Source organism: Sitophilus oryzae, unplaced genomic scaffold (assembly GCF_002938485.1).
Source record: "Sitophilus oryzae breed Bouriz unplaced genomic scaffold, Soryzae_2.0 scaffold_1514_pilon_pilon, whole genome shotgun sequence".
NCBI classification, from domain to species: domain Eukaryota; kingdom Metazoa; phylum Arthropoda; class Insecta; order Coleoptera; family Curculionidae; genus Sitophilus; species Sitophilus oryzae.
The window spans coordinates 481,366-501,103 of NW_022146186.1; the positions used below are offsets into that span (position 1 = coordinate 481,366).

The 19,738-nt window shown below is 31.7% G+C and overlaps 1 protein-coding gene and 1 long non-coding RNA gene across 2 annotated transcripts in view; one reads left to right on the forward strand and one right to left on the reverse strand.

Moving 5' to 3' along the window:
- The window catches only part of LOC115878476 (neurexin-3), a 350,620-nt gene that overhangs the window by 109,051 nt on the left and 221,831 nt on the right, over nt 1-19,738 (forward strand). The window lies entirely within an intron of this gene.
- LOC115878478 lies at nt 12,289-12,874 on the reverse strand. Its single transcript, XR_004049533.1, has 3 exons — nt 12,779-12,874; nt 12,465-12,729; nt 12,289-12,410 (listed from the first exon to the last, which is right to left on the reverse strand). It is a non-coding gene; the product is annotated as an uncharacterized LOC115878478 (long non-coding RNA).

Sequence of the window (19,738 nt, forward strand, 5' to 3'; positions counted from 1 at the left end):
ATGAATGTCTGTGTTGTTACAAATAAGCATTTGTCAAAAAATGAAATATCATTTTTAAGGTGTACTTTTTACCACACTGTCTAATACACATAAAAAATTCAGTTTTTTAGTTTTTGGAGCAATTATTATTAATCAACGCAAACACTCAATTAATGTAGTTTGAATACTGGAATCATATTAATTGGTCCTCTTTAACAAATATTTAAACAGTTTTTTTATTTTTTAATGAAATAAACAAACTATATCGACAATATTAGTATCTGTACTCTTTAAAAATTTGGTACATCTTTAAAAATAATCTAAAATGTCAGTATTCCAGGGGTATATTGATAAATGAATTAAAATTACAAGAAAATACATTTTCTACGGAAACTTGAAGCTATAGGTAAAAAATGGTATAATACAATTTGATAGACAATTAAATTGTGCATCTGATTATCATAAAATATACAGGGTATTCCATTTAAATTAAACAAGTTATTGCCGTTTAAAGCTAGTAATTATTTAAAATAAAATTTTAGACACTCTGTATAAGGTAGTATAATTTTATTATTGCAACACAATAACTGATCAATAAATAAACTTCAGTAAATATTTAGTATTAAAAAAACTTTGATACCCTTTGGAGAAATGAAGCCTAAAATTTTGACTGCAATTTCACAAAAATTGAAAATATTTCAAAAACGGTATGGTTTAAGTGTAATAAACCTTTATCAAATTTACCTTTTATTTTAATCGTATCAGAAACTAAAAATGTAATAATATACAGGGTGTTCCATTTGAAAAATTACAACTTTGATATTTTTTATTTATTTGGGACACTCTGTATCTTGTAAAAATATTTTAAAATTGTAGCTCTAATAATCCTTCAACGAACCCAGAACTTACAATTTGTAAAAATCTAATCGTTTAGCTACAATACTCCGTGTCGTATGTGGTGAACAACCCTATATACGTAATATTAATTTTATACTTATCATTTTTATTTCTCGTGGGAGAAGGGGCGCTTCAAGATATGAAAAATGGAAAAGCAGCAGGTTTAAGGTCGATTCTCACTATACCTTCCGTATCAGCTACCTTCTGTTTCCTTTCCGTTTACGTAAAATATTATATCATGCACACTATCCGTTCCGTTTTCGTACCGTTTCTATAGTTACGTTTTAAAGGGTGAATACAATCGAATTATATGGAAGGTATACGGAACGGAAACGAAAGGAGTAGTGAGAATCGACTTTTAGACGAAATAACAGCTAAAATACGTAAGTACGCCGCGCCGCGGTAGGAAAACTTGAAAAATTCTAGCAAATATACAGGGTGTTTCAAAAAACACGTGCCATCTCTTGTGGGGAGATTCCTCACGTAAAAATAAGATTTATTTTTCATATCAACATACAGAGAAGACCAGGCTACTAGTAACATAGCAAGTTGCCGGACGAATTTACGTTTACCCGATTTGCGTTCGTACTAGAGATTCACTGCCGGCTAGTCGGCTGGTCAGGCAGTACGCAGTTGCAGTTGTGCTTGGACGGGTCGGTCGTGACACTAGGAATACGACGCGAGGAGTGCCGGGTATTTATTATTTTCATTTTAAGTGTTTACCTTCACTTAAGGTAACATTTAAAATAAAAATACTTATTATTATTTGAGTGTGTTTACAAGCCAAAATTAAAAATAAATTAATTCTCTAAACCCGAAAAAAACTAAAATATTACTCTAAATAAAAAAAAGTTATAACAAGTGTTCAAAAAGACCACCTTCTTGTGCTAGACGGTCGTAAAATCCCCGTCTGACATTGGCTGACATATTAGGGCTAATATGTTATTGTTTATTAATATATTGGAGAAAGGTTAACCCACTGCATGATAGTCAGCATGCATATAGAACGGGCAGATCCACAGAAACTGCTCTGTACCAATTAACGGAGCTAATACAGACAAGTCTGGATAGCAAAGAAACAGCAATTTGTGCCTTCTTGGATATTGCGGGGGCGTTTGACAATATACCACATAAGGTGGTCAGGCGATCTCTAGAAACAAGAGGGGTGAACAGAACTATTATTCGCTGGTTTTGGGAAATGCTGTCAACACGAACAGCAGAGGCTCAGATGGGCACCAAAACTGTAGCTGTTAAAACAACGCAAGGAACTCCACATAGGTGGAGTAACCTCCCTTTGCTGTGGAGCTTGGTGGTGGATGAACTACTAGATGAATTAACTCTAGCGGGAATACACTGCATTGGGTATGCAGATGACATAGTCATGATCGCTCGGGGGAAACATGAAGGCACCTTGTGTGATATTATCCAAAGGGGACTCCGTATCACTGAGAGATGGTGTAGGACTGTCGGGCTGAGTATCCACTCAGACAAAACCGCGATAGTGCCATTCACCAGAAGGCGAAGTCTGAAAAACTTGAAAAGAATCCAACTGGACCAGAACCGTTCTGCTTTCCAAGTGGTAACCAACTCAAGGCGGAACTCAAGGACTTGGAAGATTCCATCCGCAACCTGGAATGGAAATCTTGCAATGGTCTAAGACACTCGAAGAAGTTTCTGAGGGCTTATGATCAAGAAAAATCACAGATCTTCCTGGGTCTGAGTAAGAACAATCTTCGAATTGTCACGGGGTTTTTAACAGTTTGAGAATTACGGTGGTCCGGTCTGTAGGCCCGATTCTGCTTCGTTGTAGCTACAGGGTGTTAAAATCTTAATATTTTTTCGATTTATTATAATTTTCTTCCAAGTACTTTTAGCGTTTCGAATGAAATTTTGAGGGTAAAGGTTGCTATAAATGCGACATTATTAAATGCCAAAAATGTGCCTGCATATTCACCAGGGACGTGCATATGGGTTATCACTGGAATATTTTTTAAAAAAAAGCGAGGATACATTAAAATACGCAACCAACCGTCCAATCAGATGAAAGAGGTACGTACCCTATCGTTGGGTATTGTGCAATCACGTGATGCTCATGACGTATGACGGTTAAATCTTTGGTTAGAATTTTTGTTGTTGTTTTTACCTGTTTTTACAGTTTTTACTTTATTTTTCTATTTACATCAGATTTATATTTTGTAATTGCCTATCAGACAATACGTATTTAGAAAAATAATAAGAATTAGAATCGTATTTTTTTTAAATCCTGGATATTAATTGGAACCCTTGATAACATTACTGCTTTTGATTAAAAAGTGCATTTTTGATTATTTACTTGGGCTAGGATATTAAAATATCGGTTGGATTGTACGACATAAATAGATGTAGGTATTATTATTTATATATATGTATGTATTTATAAAGCTTACTATCTGTTTTGCATTTTCAGTTTTTGATCAGACATATCATTTGTGAAATGCCCACAAAAAAGCTTCCCATGATTCAACATCAGTGTGTTTGCTGCATAATGGATCATTCCTGCTGAATTTTTAGATCATTTGAAGACTACACGGAAAAAACCAGATAATATGTTACATTTTCATAGAAATTGATAGCGAGACAATTTTATAGGCAAGTGTTAGCAAATTATATCCATGTAGCTGGGTACGTCACCCGCCTTTGACGTCACTGCTACCTCAGCAGTAGAAGCCTATAAATATAAGTTACATTTATATTTTCTCATCTTTTTGTTAGTACTGTTCAACCAAACATATTAATAAACTGATCAAGTCTCTGTGTTGTTTTTTAAAAAGTAATTGTCCCGGTCACGAAAGAAAACTGGCGCAGTCGGTAGGATTTGCCAAGCCATCTAACAAAAAATCGTAGTTGGTGCCCGTAACGCGGATTAAATTGGTAAAAACCCAAAAAACGGACGGATCGAGACAGTGAAAAGCAAGAAACAGCCCAAAGACACCGTTGGAACAGAGGACAAGCATCGCCGAAAGTCCAACACCTGGCAGAGGACAAGCATCGCCGAAACCAGCTTAGAATAAGGACCTGGTCGAGGACAAACATAGCCAACACCAGTTAGGTTAAGAAGAAACGAAAAACGAAGCAACGAAAAACGAAAAACCACCCGAAAAACCGAAATCATCACCCGAAAAACGAAACCATCACCCGAAAAACGAAATCATCAACGAAAATCATCCCCGAAAACATCGCACTCAATGAACATCGTAGCTAGACTCACCCTGTACATCTCTCTACTGTAAGTCGTATTTTTCTATTCTGCTTATTAATATCGTATTTTGCATTTACTTTTATTTTTTATTTTTAAAACTATTTTCGTATTTTGCTTTTCTCTCATATATCCATTTTCCATTTTATTTTTAATTTTATTCGTAAAAAACGATTTGATTAAGTTTATTTTATGTCCGATTCAGATAGTGAATTGAGGAAATAACTAATAAATTTAGGCTTCAAAATTTAAGTTCTAGACATTTTGAAAAAGATAGTTTTGAACAAAGTCTCAGATATAGAACTATTTCTGATTCAATTATTAACTCTGAACTAGAAAATATTTTAGATCAAGTAATGGCTACTTCAAATCAATCTCAAAAAATATAAATCTCAAAATCCCTCTCAAATTAATTATTCATTTTTAAGATTATATATTGATACAATTCCAGTGTATGATGGCAATCCACATACTTTAAATATTTTTATTGATACGTGTCAAAGCTTAATAACAAACTTTTATAGAGAAGGAAACGATGGACATAATAATTTTATAATGCGTGCAATAATCGGAAGATTATCAGGCAGAGCATTGAGTTTAATTGGTTCACGTATTCATGAATTAAATTCATGGGATCAAATTAAAAACTTATTAAATCTTAGCTTTGGTGACCAACGAAATCTAGATTGTCTTGTTCAAGATTTGATTATTTTAAAACCTAATCGTAACGAAACTCCATATAATTTTGGAATGAGGTGTCAAGACGCACGTTCCTTAGTATTTTCAAAATTAAATATGTTAAGTCTAAACCCAGCTGAACACACTATAAAAATAGCTAATTATGAAGAACTAGCATTAAAAACTTTTATTAGAGGCTTAAGTGGTCAATTACAAAATAATATTCGGTTAAGAGATCCAAAAACCTTAGAAAAAGCTATGAGTTTGGTTATTGAAGAAGAAAATTTTCTTTATAGCCAAAATAAACAAAATTTGGTAAATAACAATCAAACTTTTCAACTGAATCAAAGATTTACACCTGTAGATAATCCTTTCAGTAAACCAATTAATTTCCAAAATAATAATTCCAATCTCTCTTTCCCAAAATTACAGAATAATAATCCTTATCAGAATAATCCTTTTCTGAATAATCCTTTTCAGAATAATCCATTTCAACAAAATAGTCAAAAACCTTTATTTTCACCTTATAATAATTTTAAAAATAATTCTCAACAAAATTTATTTAGACCTAATAATCAATCATTTAATAACAGACCAAATTCTAACCAATTTCCAATGAGATCAAATGTATTTCCAAGACCAAGTTTTCAACCTTTTAATAGACAAATGAATTATCCTCAAAGGAATAATTTCCAACAAAATTTTAATCAAAATCCAAAACCATTTTTCAAATCTAGTCAAGTCATGAAAAATCAAAATTTACAAAAACCAGAACCGATGGAAGTATCATCCGGTAGAAATGCAGTTATGCATCCCAAGCAAAATTTATTATTTTCTCAAAACATTAACCCGGTGACCCAGAATGATTATCCTAATGAAACCTTTGATTGTTCTCAACATTATTGCGAAGAATATCCAGACTATCTGACCAAGAATATTATAATTATTATTGTAACAATGAAAATGCAAGTTCTAATAATTATATCTCGACGACATATGACACACAAGAATATAATGAACAATTGAATAATGAACAATTTAATAATGAGTGTTTGTTTCCCAATAATAACACAGACACAGATAATGTAAATTTTCCTTTGACTCCACCTATGAAGGAAATAACTTAATTAATATTAATGCACTTAATAGAAAAAATCTACCTCATATTTTTATTCCGGAACTTAATGCTAATTTCTTAATAGATACAGGTAGTTCAAAAAGTTTAATTTCTCCTAAATTAGTAAAACAATTTTATCCGAATTCTATATTTTTTGAAGATTTTCAAATTCAATCAGCTCATATGATATCCTATCATAATGAAGTTATTGTCATACCTATTTTTAATATTTTTAATGAGAATCAAAAACACAAATTTTATGTTTTTAAATTTAGTGACAAATATGATGGTATTATTGGTACAAATCTATTAGAGCAAATTAAAGCTATAATTGATATGAACCGTAAATTATTGATAACACCCCGTATAAAAATACCTATTATTTATGAATGTGACGATAGTACATATAATATAACAATTAATCCAAGATCGAAACAAATCGTTAAAATTCCCGTTAATATTGAAAAAGGTACAGTATTATTAAATTACACAAATTTTGGAAAATCTGTGGAAACACCAGAAGCAATTGTCAACGTAGAAAATTATTTTGCTTTAACAACAGTAACCAACAGCAACATAGTTCCTATCGAAATAACTTTTAACGAGCCTATGGAATGTGAAATATTGAATATCCAAGAAATAAACTGCTTAGAAAAAATGGAAATTGATGAACCACTATCCAATAATCAAGATAACATTTTAAAATCAAATTTAAAACAGTTACGCCTAGAACATTGTAACCAAGAAGAAAAAAAAGCAATTAGAGAACTTTGCTTTGAATACAGAGATATATTTTATTGTGAAAAAATACCCTTAACTTTTACGAACCAAATCCAGCACAAAATAAATCTAAAAAATGAAACACCAATATATACGAAGACATACAGATATCCAGAAGTCCATAAAGAAGAAGTACGTAACCAAATCAATAAAATGATGGATCAAGGTATTATTCAAGATTCTATATCACCATGGTCCAGCCCAATTTGGATAGTCCCGAAAAAACTGGACGCATCAGGAAAAAGAAAATGGCGATTAGTAGTGGACTACAGAAAATTAAATGAAGAAACAATAGATGACAAATATCCGCTACCTAATATATCTGATATATTAGACAAGTTAGGACGCAGCCAATATTTTACAACATTGGACTTAGCAAATGGATTTCACCAGATAGAAATGTGTTCCGAAGATATATGTAAAACGGCGTTTTCAACCGAAAATGGGCATTATGAATTTAAAAGAATGCCCTTTGGACTCAAAAATGCGCCCTCGACGTTTCAAAGAGTTATGGATAACGTCTTGAGAGGAATACAAAACGAAGAATGCCTAGTTTACCTAGATGACATCGTAATATTTAGTACATCATTACAAGAACACCTAGAAAGACTAAGAAAAGTGTTTGAACGATTAAGAAAAGCCAATTTCAAAGTACAGTTAGATAAAAGCGAATTTTTACGTAAAGAAGTAAATTATTTAGGACATGTCATAACGTCTCAAGGAGTAAAACCCAACCCTGACAAGATAGAAGCAATTAAAAAATTTCCAATACCTACTACACCTAAAGAAATAAAAAGTTTTCTCGGATTAGTGGGATATTATCGAAAATTTATTCAAAACTTTGCTAAAATTACGAAACCCTTAACAAAATGCCTAAAGAAAAATTCGAAGATTATTCATAATCAAGAATTTATTTCAGCTTTTAATACTTGTAAAAATTTATTAATTAACGCACCTATTTTACAATATCCAGATTTCAAAAAACCATTTATATTGACAACAGACGCTTCAAATGTGGCCTTAGGAGCAGTCTTATCTCAAGGACAAATAGGTTCTGATAAACCAATAGCTTTCGCTTCAAGGACATTAAATGAGACAGAAACACGGTATAGTACAATCGAAAAAGAATTACTTGCGATTGTATGGGCATGTAAATATTTCCGACCATATTTATTTGGACGAAAATTCACAATTTACACTGACCACCGACCATTGATATGGCTATTTAACTTGAAAGAACCAAATAGTAAACTAGTAAGATGGCGCTTAAAATTAGAAGAATTTGACTATGAATAATGTACAAAAAAGGAAAAATAAATACCAATGCAGACGCACTTTCAAGAATTCAAATAAATGCTCTAGAAAATGAATCGATGATAAATCACCCTGGAGACACAGAAGAACAAGGATTCGACCCTATTGATTATCTAAGAGACCTAGCAGAAAATGTTGACCGTGAAGAACAACCCTCAACAAGCCAAAAGAACACAGATAAAACTAAAGAAAAAGAAAAGATAAAAATTCTCCAAGATATACAAATTAGATCACCAAGAACTAGGAAAGAAGTTCAGAAAAAAGAGTTACAACAAAAAGAAGAACAAGAGCAAAAACATGAAGATATACAAGAAAAAGAACAAGAGGATTTAACTACACAACATTCTAACGTCATGGAAACTACCAATGATGGAATTTCAATATTGGAAGAGATTATAAACAACAAAACAAATCAAATATTAGTTTTTCCACATCTTCATAATAAATTAATTGTGAATCAAGAAAACTATCAACATCATAAAATAATTAATGTCAAAATTCCCAAAACTAATAACTATAATTTAATATTTGAATTTTTAAGGGATTATACAGTGGAAAGTAAAACTTATCACATGTATTTTCATTTAGATGAATTTTATAAACAATTTAATAAAGTTTATCTTGAACGCTTTTCAGAGAAGGGACCAAAATTAATACGTTGTACTAAGTTAATAAATACAGTAATAGATAAAGAAGAACAAATTTTACTAATCAAAAATCATCATGAAGGGAAAACAAATCATAGGGGCATAAGTGAAACTCTCGAATATTTAAAAAGAAATTATTTTTGGATAGGCATGAAAAAAGAAATTACAAATTATATTAATTGTTGCGACATCTGTCAACGCGCAAAATATTGTAGGAAAAAACCTTATTCACCTTTAATGTTAACTGAAACAGCTTCTAAGCCTTTTCAAAATGTTCATATTGACGTATTCTATTATAATTCAAAAATGTATTTAACTCTAGTTGACGCATTTTCAAAATATGCACAAGCAATTGAAATACCTGGAAAAAATGCAATAAACATCGCAAATGCCTTAATTAAATATATTGCTTTTGCGGGAATACCAGAAAAAATAATTTTAGACAATGGGGCAGAATTTAAGAACGAAACTGTCAAAGAACTTTTAAATTTACATAAAATTAAAGTACATTTTACCACCCCCTTACATCACGAATCAAACAGTGTAGTTGAAAGATTTCACTCCACAATTATAGAACACCTAAGATTACTGAAAGAAAGTTTCCCTACTGAAACTGAAGGATTGATGGATTATGCTATTATTGCCTATAATAATACAATACATAGCTCAACAAAATATACACCATTTGAACTAACTTTTGGTCATACGAACTCAAGAGAGCCAAATGAGATATTTAATCTAAAAGAATATTTTACAGATTATACCCAAAATCATAAACAAAAACTAGAAAAAGTTTATGAAAAAGTAAAGGAAGATCTAAATAAACAAAAAGAGAAAGTTGTTTCTAAACACAATGTAAAAGGAAACACAAATGATGAATTTAAATTAGGACAGACGGTATATAAATTAAACCCTTTAAAAAGGAATAAATCAAAAAATAAATTCTTGGGACCATATACTATAACAAAAATGTTAGAAAGGAATCGAGTGGAAATAACTCGGAAAAAAGATCCGAATAAAAAAGAAATACTACATATTCAAGAATTGAGGAAACCACCTGTTGTTTCAGATTCGCCACCACCTATGGAGAACCAAAATACCACCGAATGAATGATAACCCAGGAATACTACCCTTAAAATTAGGCAACGCCCAAAATAAAATCGACACTTGGAAATTTATACAAGTATTTGATATAACTAATTTAATTCAACAATTTAATGAAATTCAAAATCAATATTTTAGAATAAAAATTGCTTTTGAAAATAATACCAATGTTTCAAAAACATACAAATATAATTTTTATAACTCTTATAATTTAGCAAATTTATTGCAAACTAAAATAAATATTCAAATTAAACAAATTAATCCTTTATATGGTGCTAATAATAATAGATATAAACGTGGTTTAATTGATGGACTGGGATCAATAATCAAATCAATAACTGGTAACTTAGATCAGTATGATGCTGAAAAATATAATAAAGCCATTGAAAATCTTTCTGACAATCAATTAAAAATAAAAACTATTATTAAAAATCAAATATCAATGTTTGATAAATCAATTGAAAATTTCCAAAATAATATTAAAAATCTATCTAATAATCAAATAATAATTAAACATCGTATTGATATGTTAGAAACAATTCTTTATAATACTGAAGCATATTTTCTTGATACATATCAATATTTATTATTACAAATTACTCTTTCACAAATAATCAATGAATATCAGATTATTTATGATATATTAGAAAAAAATCGAAACTGCCATAAGTTTTGCTAAGATAAACGTATTTCACAATTCTATTGTTCAGAGTGACGAATTGTTCAAAAGAAATAAATTCTGTTTCACAGTATTTAAAGAACTCTAAACTACCTTTTAAACCTGAACTTATAAATTTAATACTTTTGAAAAAACTATAAATATTAAAAGTTATAGTGATGCAAATAAAATAATTTTATTTTTAGAAATACCTATTGTGGAAAATGATAGTTATAATCTATATCATCTTTACCCATTTCCTGTAAAAATAATAATTCCCCTAAATGTAATAATACCTAATGCAAAATACTTAATATTTAATGAACAGAATTACGCGTTTCTGGACAATAAATGTGAAGAAGTGACTCCAAGTGAATTTATTTGCAAAGACTCTAATATAGTTAAGATATCTAAAAATAATCCATGTGAAATTGAACTTTTAAAATATAATAAATTTATTTCTAATTGTCATTTAACACCTGTTGAAATTTTAGAAAATAAAGTTCAAAAAATTGAACAAAATAAATGGATAGTTATATGTCCTAAACAAACTATTGCAGTTCAGTATTGTCAAACTAATCATGAAAATATACCTTTATTAGGAAGTTACATTATTGAATTAAATTCTGATTGCGAAATAAAAATCAATGATGTAATGATTAAAAATTTAGGTGATACGAAATTTAATTATAAAAATATTCAATTACCAAAATTAAATTTTACAAAGATGTCAGAAAAATCTATAAATAAATTAAAACCATTAAATCTAGATTCTATTGATTTAAATAATATACATCCTATTAGAAATATCATAGAAAATGATTTAGAATCGATTAAACCATTTATTTTTGAAACTAGTATTAATATTTGGGTTATTATAATGTATGTTTTATTTATATTTGTTTTAATTTATATATTGTATAAATGTCAGATATTTAACAAATTTAAAAGAAGAATTTTAGAAGAAAAGAAGAAATTTCCACTCCAGGAAAATCCTGCACCGAACCCCAGAATTTTCCACTTGTGAGGAGGAATTATATCCATGTAGCTGGGTACGTCACCCGCCTTTGACGTCACTGCTACCTCAGCAGTAGAAGCCTATAAATATAAGTTACATTTATATTTTCTCATCTTTTTGTTAGTACTGTTCAACCAAACATATTAATAAACTGATCAAGTCTCTGTGTTGTTTTTTAAAAAGTAATTGTCCCGGTCACGAAAGAAAACTAGCATTATTCGAGGTACCATCAAAGAAAGCAATAATAACATGCTTAGTCCCAGAGATATTACAGCTTAGTTATTTTGCCCTACAGGAGAAAAACCAGAGTAGTTCACTCGTAATTCCATTTTCTCGGCTCCAGTTAAAATGAAAGCTGGTTTTTCCTGTGGTCTTCATTTGAAATTTGTTGGTGTTAAGGAAATAAAAATGTTTTTCGATATTAATATATACCTATATATGTATATTTATTTTGAAATAAATTACACTTTTAACAGTTTAATGGAGTTTTTAAAGCCAGTTATAATATTTATATTTTAAAAACTTGAAATCATGTGGATGTAATCACGCATTAAACCACAGACTAACTTATATAAGTCAAAAAGTAGATTTTAGTGTTAACTTTATATAACTTGTAAGTAAAATAATAAATAAAACAAATATGAAAAAAACAACAATTCTAATGTATATATTAAAATACAGTACAATAATAGGTATCTGATACCCTCACTTAATGTAGAATAATATTCTACCCAACTCAATACTATGTCCAACATGAGTTTCAAATATATCGGGCCCTAATCGTTCCTGAAAATAATATTTTTTACATTGTTATACCATATTCTAAACTATTTAATATTTCAGTCACTTAAAAAGTTAATTTGTATTGAACAATTGTCTACTATTAAAGCAAATTTGGACTAGTATTTTTAATGGGCATATTCTGTGTATGGATATAGGTACTTCCTCCAGATTTTGGGTTCAACCAATTTATTCTTAAAACCTGAAACATCTACGTATAAAAAATAGACAGGTTACTAATTATAATAAAATTTACCCTTAGAATTATACTTCTTAACATATAATTTCCATTGGTATACTTTTCCATGACAAGTAATCAACTTCCTAACATTTTTTAATTGATGTAATACTTCCTCATGATGCGAAAAGAAAATCTTTTCTTTAGCACACAAAGGACAAACGATATGTTGGCTTACTTTCAGATTAGTTACTTTTCCATAGATATCCTCATGTCAATTCAAAGACGATGAACATGAAAATGATCATCACATGAAACATCACAAACTAAAAATGCTAAAAACCTAATAAACAAGTTTATATCAAATATAGAAATAAATTTAGTGTTCTTACCTATTGTCGTCCAAATCCACGTTAATAGATAATTAATTTTTTGGATTTTTATCTTTTATTTTTAAATATATCTTTCGAACTACTGGTTTTAGTAATTATTAAATTAAACGAACTAAAAAGTCAAAAATAATAAACAATTCTCTTTTCAATTGTCAATTTTCTCCAGGCACCGAACATTATCGATAACGCACGATATACGACGATTACTCCTTTGATCTGATTGGACGGTTCAATGACGGTTGGTTGCGTATTTTAATGTATCCTAAAAAAGCGTGTACGCCACTGACTTTTTTTTTCTTGCTAGCGAAATAGTGTAAGCAGTTTAAAGCCGATTAAAAGTTGTCTCTTGATATTTTGTCGAATTCGGCCTCCTTGATGAGATAAACGCAATTTTATTAATTTGCCTTGATTCAAGTCTAATAGGAGTAACCTTTAAAAAATTTTAATATCATTAACTTGCGAAAGTTTTAAATTACTCTCATTGATTTCTCATCAAAAAATACGAGAAAAGGTTCCTATAAACATGGGTATGGAAATGCATAGTTTTAGAGTTACAGGATGTTAAAACTTTTTAAAATTATGTTTTTTGTAATTATCTTAAATACCATTATTTTTTATTTGAAATTGCTGTATATTGGACTAATAGTAATAATAACTAATAGTTATAATATTTAATAATAAATTAGGTAAAATATATAATTTATTATTTTTATTTTAATTTTATTAATAATTGTGATTAATAAAATTGCGTTTATCTCATCAAAAAGGTCGAATTCGACAAAATATCAAGAGATAACTTTTAATTGGCATTAAACGGCCTACACAATTTTGATATCAAAAGAAAATAAGCCAGTGGCGCACATGTTTTTTTTTCGAAAAATATTGCAGTGATAATATATGCACGTCACTGATGAATTTATCGACACTTTTTTAGCATTAAAATATTTAGCACTTATAGTAACTTTTACCTTCAAAATTTCATTCGAATCACTAAAAATACTTGAAAGAAAATTATAATAAATCGAAAGAATATTGAGAATTTAACACCTTGTAGCTACGAAACAAAGCAGAATCGGACCTATGTTGATATGAAAAATAAATCTTATTTTTACGTGAGGAATCCACGAGAGATGGCACATGTTTTTTTGAAACACCCTGTATACACCAGCTGTTTAGGAAGAAAACATATCGCAAGACTAGTAAAGTGCCATCATAGTTCTAATTCATAAAAAGGGCAGCAAAGAAGGTATCAGAAACTATAGACCAATAAGCCTTTTTTTAATGACTTAATTCTTTTCGTATTTTGAAATAAACATTTAAATCTTAAGTCAGCTTTCGAAAAATGATTTGAAGTAAAATGACTTAAATCATGAAAATGATTTAAATAAAATACTTAAGTTTTCTGTGATCTTCCAGCTCTGTTTATAGCAAAGGGTAAGGCGAACTCCCTCAGGAGCCCTGAGACTAAACTGGCCGATTACACATTAGGCCGTTACGAAGTTTTGAATAGACACGAAGTCTAATTCTATTACTCTGCTGGCGGAGAGCTTTTAACCGAGTTATCGGGACTTGTTGGTGCAGGTCATCTTTGAAAAGATACGCCGTGCCGTAAACTTTGGTGCGGTCGGGCTCCCGTCTCCAGTAATGGAAATTTGTTGCAAGGGCTAATTCGGATTCTCTTTGTAATTTATCTCTATTAATGTGTACATTGTTGGAAGTTTTAAGCATATAGAATGTATAGCATTCGAATGATGGAGTTCGACTGTAGAGTTTCTTAATATGTGTCTAAAATGAATTGAATAGTTAGATGTTAAAATCGTCTATTAATTTATGAATACGGACTAAGTGTAATATCAGATTCCTAAACTGAGTGCCGAATATTTAAGCTCAACTCTCTTTTCAGTCCTTCACCCTACGTGAGAGTATGGTGACATCGTGTGTTAATTGCCCTCACTTCCTCGGATCAAGTTGTTCGACACTGCGCCATATGTGAGGCCTCGGGGAGGTTGTGGTCCACTAGGGTTTTGACTTGGTCTGCCCACCTCTTAGGTGACCTTCCACGTGATCGTCTTCCCTCTACATTCCGCTCCACCATCAGTCTCTCAATTGAGGTGCCACTTCTGGCAATATGGCCAAAATATCGTTAATAAAGATTGACTGATTTAATCTGGTAACCAGACGTGTCTCAATATTTAGTTCCTCAATAATGGAAATGTTGGTTCGATGAGCCGTCCATGGTATTGACAGCAGCCGTCGATATACCCACATCTCCAAGGCGTTTACTCTATCACTTTCTTTTAGTGTCCATATTTCAGAGCCATGCACAGTTATACAGCTATGGGGAATATGAGAAAGTTCGCAATGCGCAGTTCAGTTTTTCCTGTGATTGCTGAAGTCTTCCATATCTTAGTCAGCTTTGTTGTTGCATTCCTCGCCATTACCACTCTGCGCCTGATTTCAGCCTCGTATCCTCTAGACTTTGCTATCATGGAAACTAAATAGTTAAACTGGCTCACAACCTCGTATCCAGCCACGGTTCGGACATCAGGTTGGTTGTTTTGTTGCGGAGGCGGTCAACAATCATCGTCTTGGTTTTTTTAAGTTCAACTATTTGATATTTATTCTAAAACAAACCTGGAATGGGAATCCTGCAACGGTCTAAGACACTCGGAGAAATTTCTCAGGACTTACAACTAAGAAAAATCAAAGATTTTTGTTGATTTAAGTAAGAACAATCTTCAAATTATCACTGGGTTTTTAACAGGACACTGTCTCCTCACTCTCAGTAGATTGAAGCTAAGAAAGAACGGTGAATACAGATTCTGTGGGGAAATGGGGAAACTCCAAAACATTTCATTACTGAGTGCGCCAAGACAACCATTTGCGCCATGAATTATGGTACTACTGATATCGGAGATGGAGAACTAACCTCGATAAAACTCTGTCTCAGTTACTGGCTTTTGTCAAAATGCCCTGAGAGTGTATGATGAGTTATAACTTAAGAAAGGGACACAATAGATCTGTAATGCCGTGACCAGACCAAAGCGACAAAAAGTAAACACGATTTTGAGACAAAAACAAGACAAACTTGCGACAAAAAATGGGGAATTCTGACAAGACAAACTTAAGACAAATTCTTCACACCGCAAGGACAAAAGTACAACAAAGTCAAAAAATTTAGTTGTTGCGAATGAGTTTTATTAACCATGTGTGTCGTAGAAATGTATTGGATTTGTCGCAATTTTGTCGTAAAACATGAATGTTTCTGTCTTGTTGTTTTGTCTGCTTGGTATTATGCCGGCATAAGATTGCGGTGATCAACTTTTATTCTACACTCTACATTCTGAATGTAGAATTTAGAATAAGTGGGAGGGGGGTTAATCTCTGCGACCTTAGAGATCTATTGTGTCCCCCTTTCTTGAGTTATAACTCATCATACAGTCCCAGGACTTCCTACGTAGACCCGTGTCCTTCACAGTCGAGGAGCTACGACCCAGGCCGGGTAGACGAAACGGTAGCTTGTGTCCCCTGTTGGGTTTAGAGGTAGGAAGTAGGCTCCCGACCCTTGGAGGAGGTGGTAACTTGTATGCCACTTGCGGAGGATGGTCTCACGCAAATGTCAGCCACCTCTTCTGTAGTTCTCTTTGGGTTTGGCCCCTTGGAACTTTCATTGTTACTGTTCCCAGTGTCGCTAGGGGGTTTCCTCACAGCTTCACCGGTGATGTTTTTATTACTATTATTACCAGATCTCATAGTGTTCCCATGAGTCGCTAAGGACAGTCGGTCCACTTCTACAGAGCCCCGATGCCTCAAGGTTGAGGCTGTCCGTAGCCCCGCCCGGTATCGTTATATGTCTTGGTGCAATTCCCTGGCCACGACACTACAGTCAGGGACAAGACGATGAGTGAGATGCTTCTTAGACCAAGCCAAGTGCTAGGGGTGGATTCCCTCCAGCACCTGACCAGGAGCTTCCCCACCAACGACAAGGTCTTGCATCTCCTAGGGGGAGATTCTGAATGTAACAACCAGGAATCTATTGAAATATGAATACAGGATTTCCTTAATGGCGAATTCATTCTTTCGATACCATATATTCAAGTTCAATTATTTGGCATTTTATATGTCGGCGCTTTCAATATTTTCATTACACCTAAGAAAACGTACAACCAAAAATTCCTCACGCGACCACGTCCCAAAAAACCGTTTCTATTGATTGACCAATATCTTTTGTTTTTTTATTAAAAACATACAACTATTGCATGTAATAATTAAATTTTTACTTATTTTTACTACTATTTTTTTTACCTAATCGGGGACGCGGTAGTACATAGCACAGCCGTACCATTCTTCTCTCGAAGGTATTAGCGGCATTTTTGACCACCCTGTAACTTCGTTGTGCATAAGTAAGAATATTAATTTTCACTACACATAAGGACATACTATAGCTGGCTAGATTACTAAAATATCTAGTAATTATACCTCATAGTTTATGAATTTTCGCTTGTCAAATTTCTTTAATTCCGAGATAACATTAATTCCGACTCACTGACAGATCATCAAAATTCTTCGAGATACTTCTAGATGTGTCACAAACTTCAAATTTTGAAATTTAGGTAGCTAAACTACATTCATGCTGATGAAATTGCAACAAATGTAATTTCATCATGATACACATCATACGAAATATTACATGCAATAGTTGTGTGTCTTAGAAATTATGGATAGTTCATTTCATTCAGATAGTTAAAAAAGTCCAATCATTCGGCATCCTGGAATTCCTGCCTAAACATTTACCGACGAACGGTCTTGGTGCTGAACTACTTGCATCAAGGGTAGATTTGGACCAGTAGTGCATATTAAGATTCGCACCTGTGCTATATGAAAAGTGACCCAAACGACATAAACTTTATAATATAATAATAAATAACACTAACAACAGATAAAACACGAAAACAAGTGAAATCAAGGACGAACTTGGATTAATAACTAAATGACGTTACATGAAATAAACCCCTAGTTTTCGGCCATACGAAGTTCGGCCGTTTTTCGTTATAAACAATATGACGGCACATAATTCCTAGAAATTTTAATAAAATTATTGATTGTCCGACTTTCGGACATTTTAATCTGAGAACTACCTACATGTAATTAACTAAGAAATTCGTAAAAATTATATGGATGGTCGATAATGTTACATAAACACGTTTAAAAATTGATGACGTCATTTTTTTTTAAAACGCCCGAAATTCGGATGCATGAAAACTGAACCTAAACGTTTTGATATTTTGACGTAACTAATTTACCTCTTTTTGTTTCCTAGCCTACTACTATAATTTTTAGACCTTATAATACTAGGCGACAGTGTATTTTTTATGCAAAAGCACAATATATCTGTTATAATGTCAAAAAGCGCCCTCTCAAAAAAAATTATGGAAACAAAATTTATACTGGAGATCATTAAGGAAGAAAAGCTCTGTTAAACGAGTTTGTTTAAATCGGCTAACCCAAACCAGAGTTATCCTTATTTTAACAAAAGCAAGTTTAACCTTCCCTCACTACTTTATTTTATGAGATAGAGCAAAATACTCTATATCAAAACAATTACAAATGTTTCGATGATTAGAATAGTAATATTTAAAATATCTGTTCACCTGCATATTTTTGAGAAAAACCCTGTTTTATGATTGATTATCAGAGAAACGCCCTCTAGTGGACATTTTTCGAACTTGAAAATAATTTCCAGCGATTTCTTTTGGTCGATTTACTTATTAGAATTTCTTTCCTAAAGTTATACGATAAGTAGTTTCTGAGATACAGCCGGCGTCCATTCTTAGTTGGCCACCCGGTACATGTGATATCTAGTGTCAGAATATCAATAAACATACTAATATTTTCGTAGTTTGTACACATAACTTGTTCAAAATACACGTTTTATCGTGAAAAGTTATAATAATGTTCATGATAAAGCTGGTACACCATTAGCCTTACTTTATAGTTCTGTAAATGTATAAAATATGTAAATTTACGCGTAACATTTCGAAAAATCTTGGGAAATTACTTATTAAATACCGCGAGAGATACCGCGCTACACCAAAATTATCATTCCAGTGTCGCAGTTTAACAGTCGTTCCGATATAAAACGAAATTACGGTTTTAAATCTCATTGCAGCCGGTGAAACCGCCAAAACGGTTATGAGCGTAATAATTTAAAATTCTACTCGCCTAAGAAGAAATAGTGGGAAACATTTTTCAGTTACATTGTTTAAATTAAAAGGAAATGTAGAAATTTGAGATGCCTTCTTTACAACATGGCAATTTGGAATAGTAATATTTTTTTTAATAAGGTTTTATGAAATAATTAGTAGTGGGAACTATCGAATGAATACTATCGAAACATTCGATAGTTGCAATTCATTCGAATAATTCGATAGCTAGTAAGAAAACATTCGTTGAAAACTATTCGAATAAAAATTATCGAATAGATGCGTCATCTGCCTTGAAATATTTTATTCTAGTAATTCGGCAGCAAAAACCATTCATTTGTAAAATTCATTCATTTATAAAATTCATTCATTTATTGGTCAGGATCGATTATAATAAAATATTAACTGGATTTTAGTTGTCGCCCGGCGACGTAGGTTTCTTTCCGAGAAACCCGACAGCGGTCGGTGGCAATGCTATGAAAGAAGGCGGCATCGGCATCTTTGATTTTTTGTGGAGTCAGATAAAGATAAGGACACTTTATTTTTTTTATTGAGGTGCTAGTATTTACACAGAAAATATATTATGAAGGGCGCTGTTGCCATATATTGGTATTAGTTGATATTAGCAAAGAATATTATTGTTTGGCTTTAGTTAGGGATAGTATGTCTATATATTTTGCATTCTTTTTATTAATATTCTGTTGTTACACTGCAATAATACTTGTTATTTTGGATGTAGGAAAATGATTTTTAATGT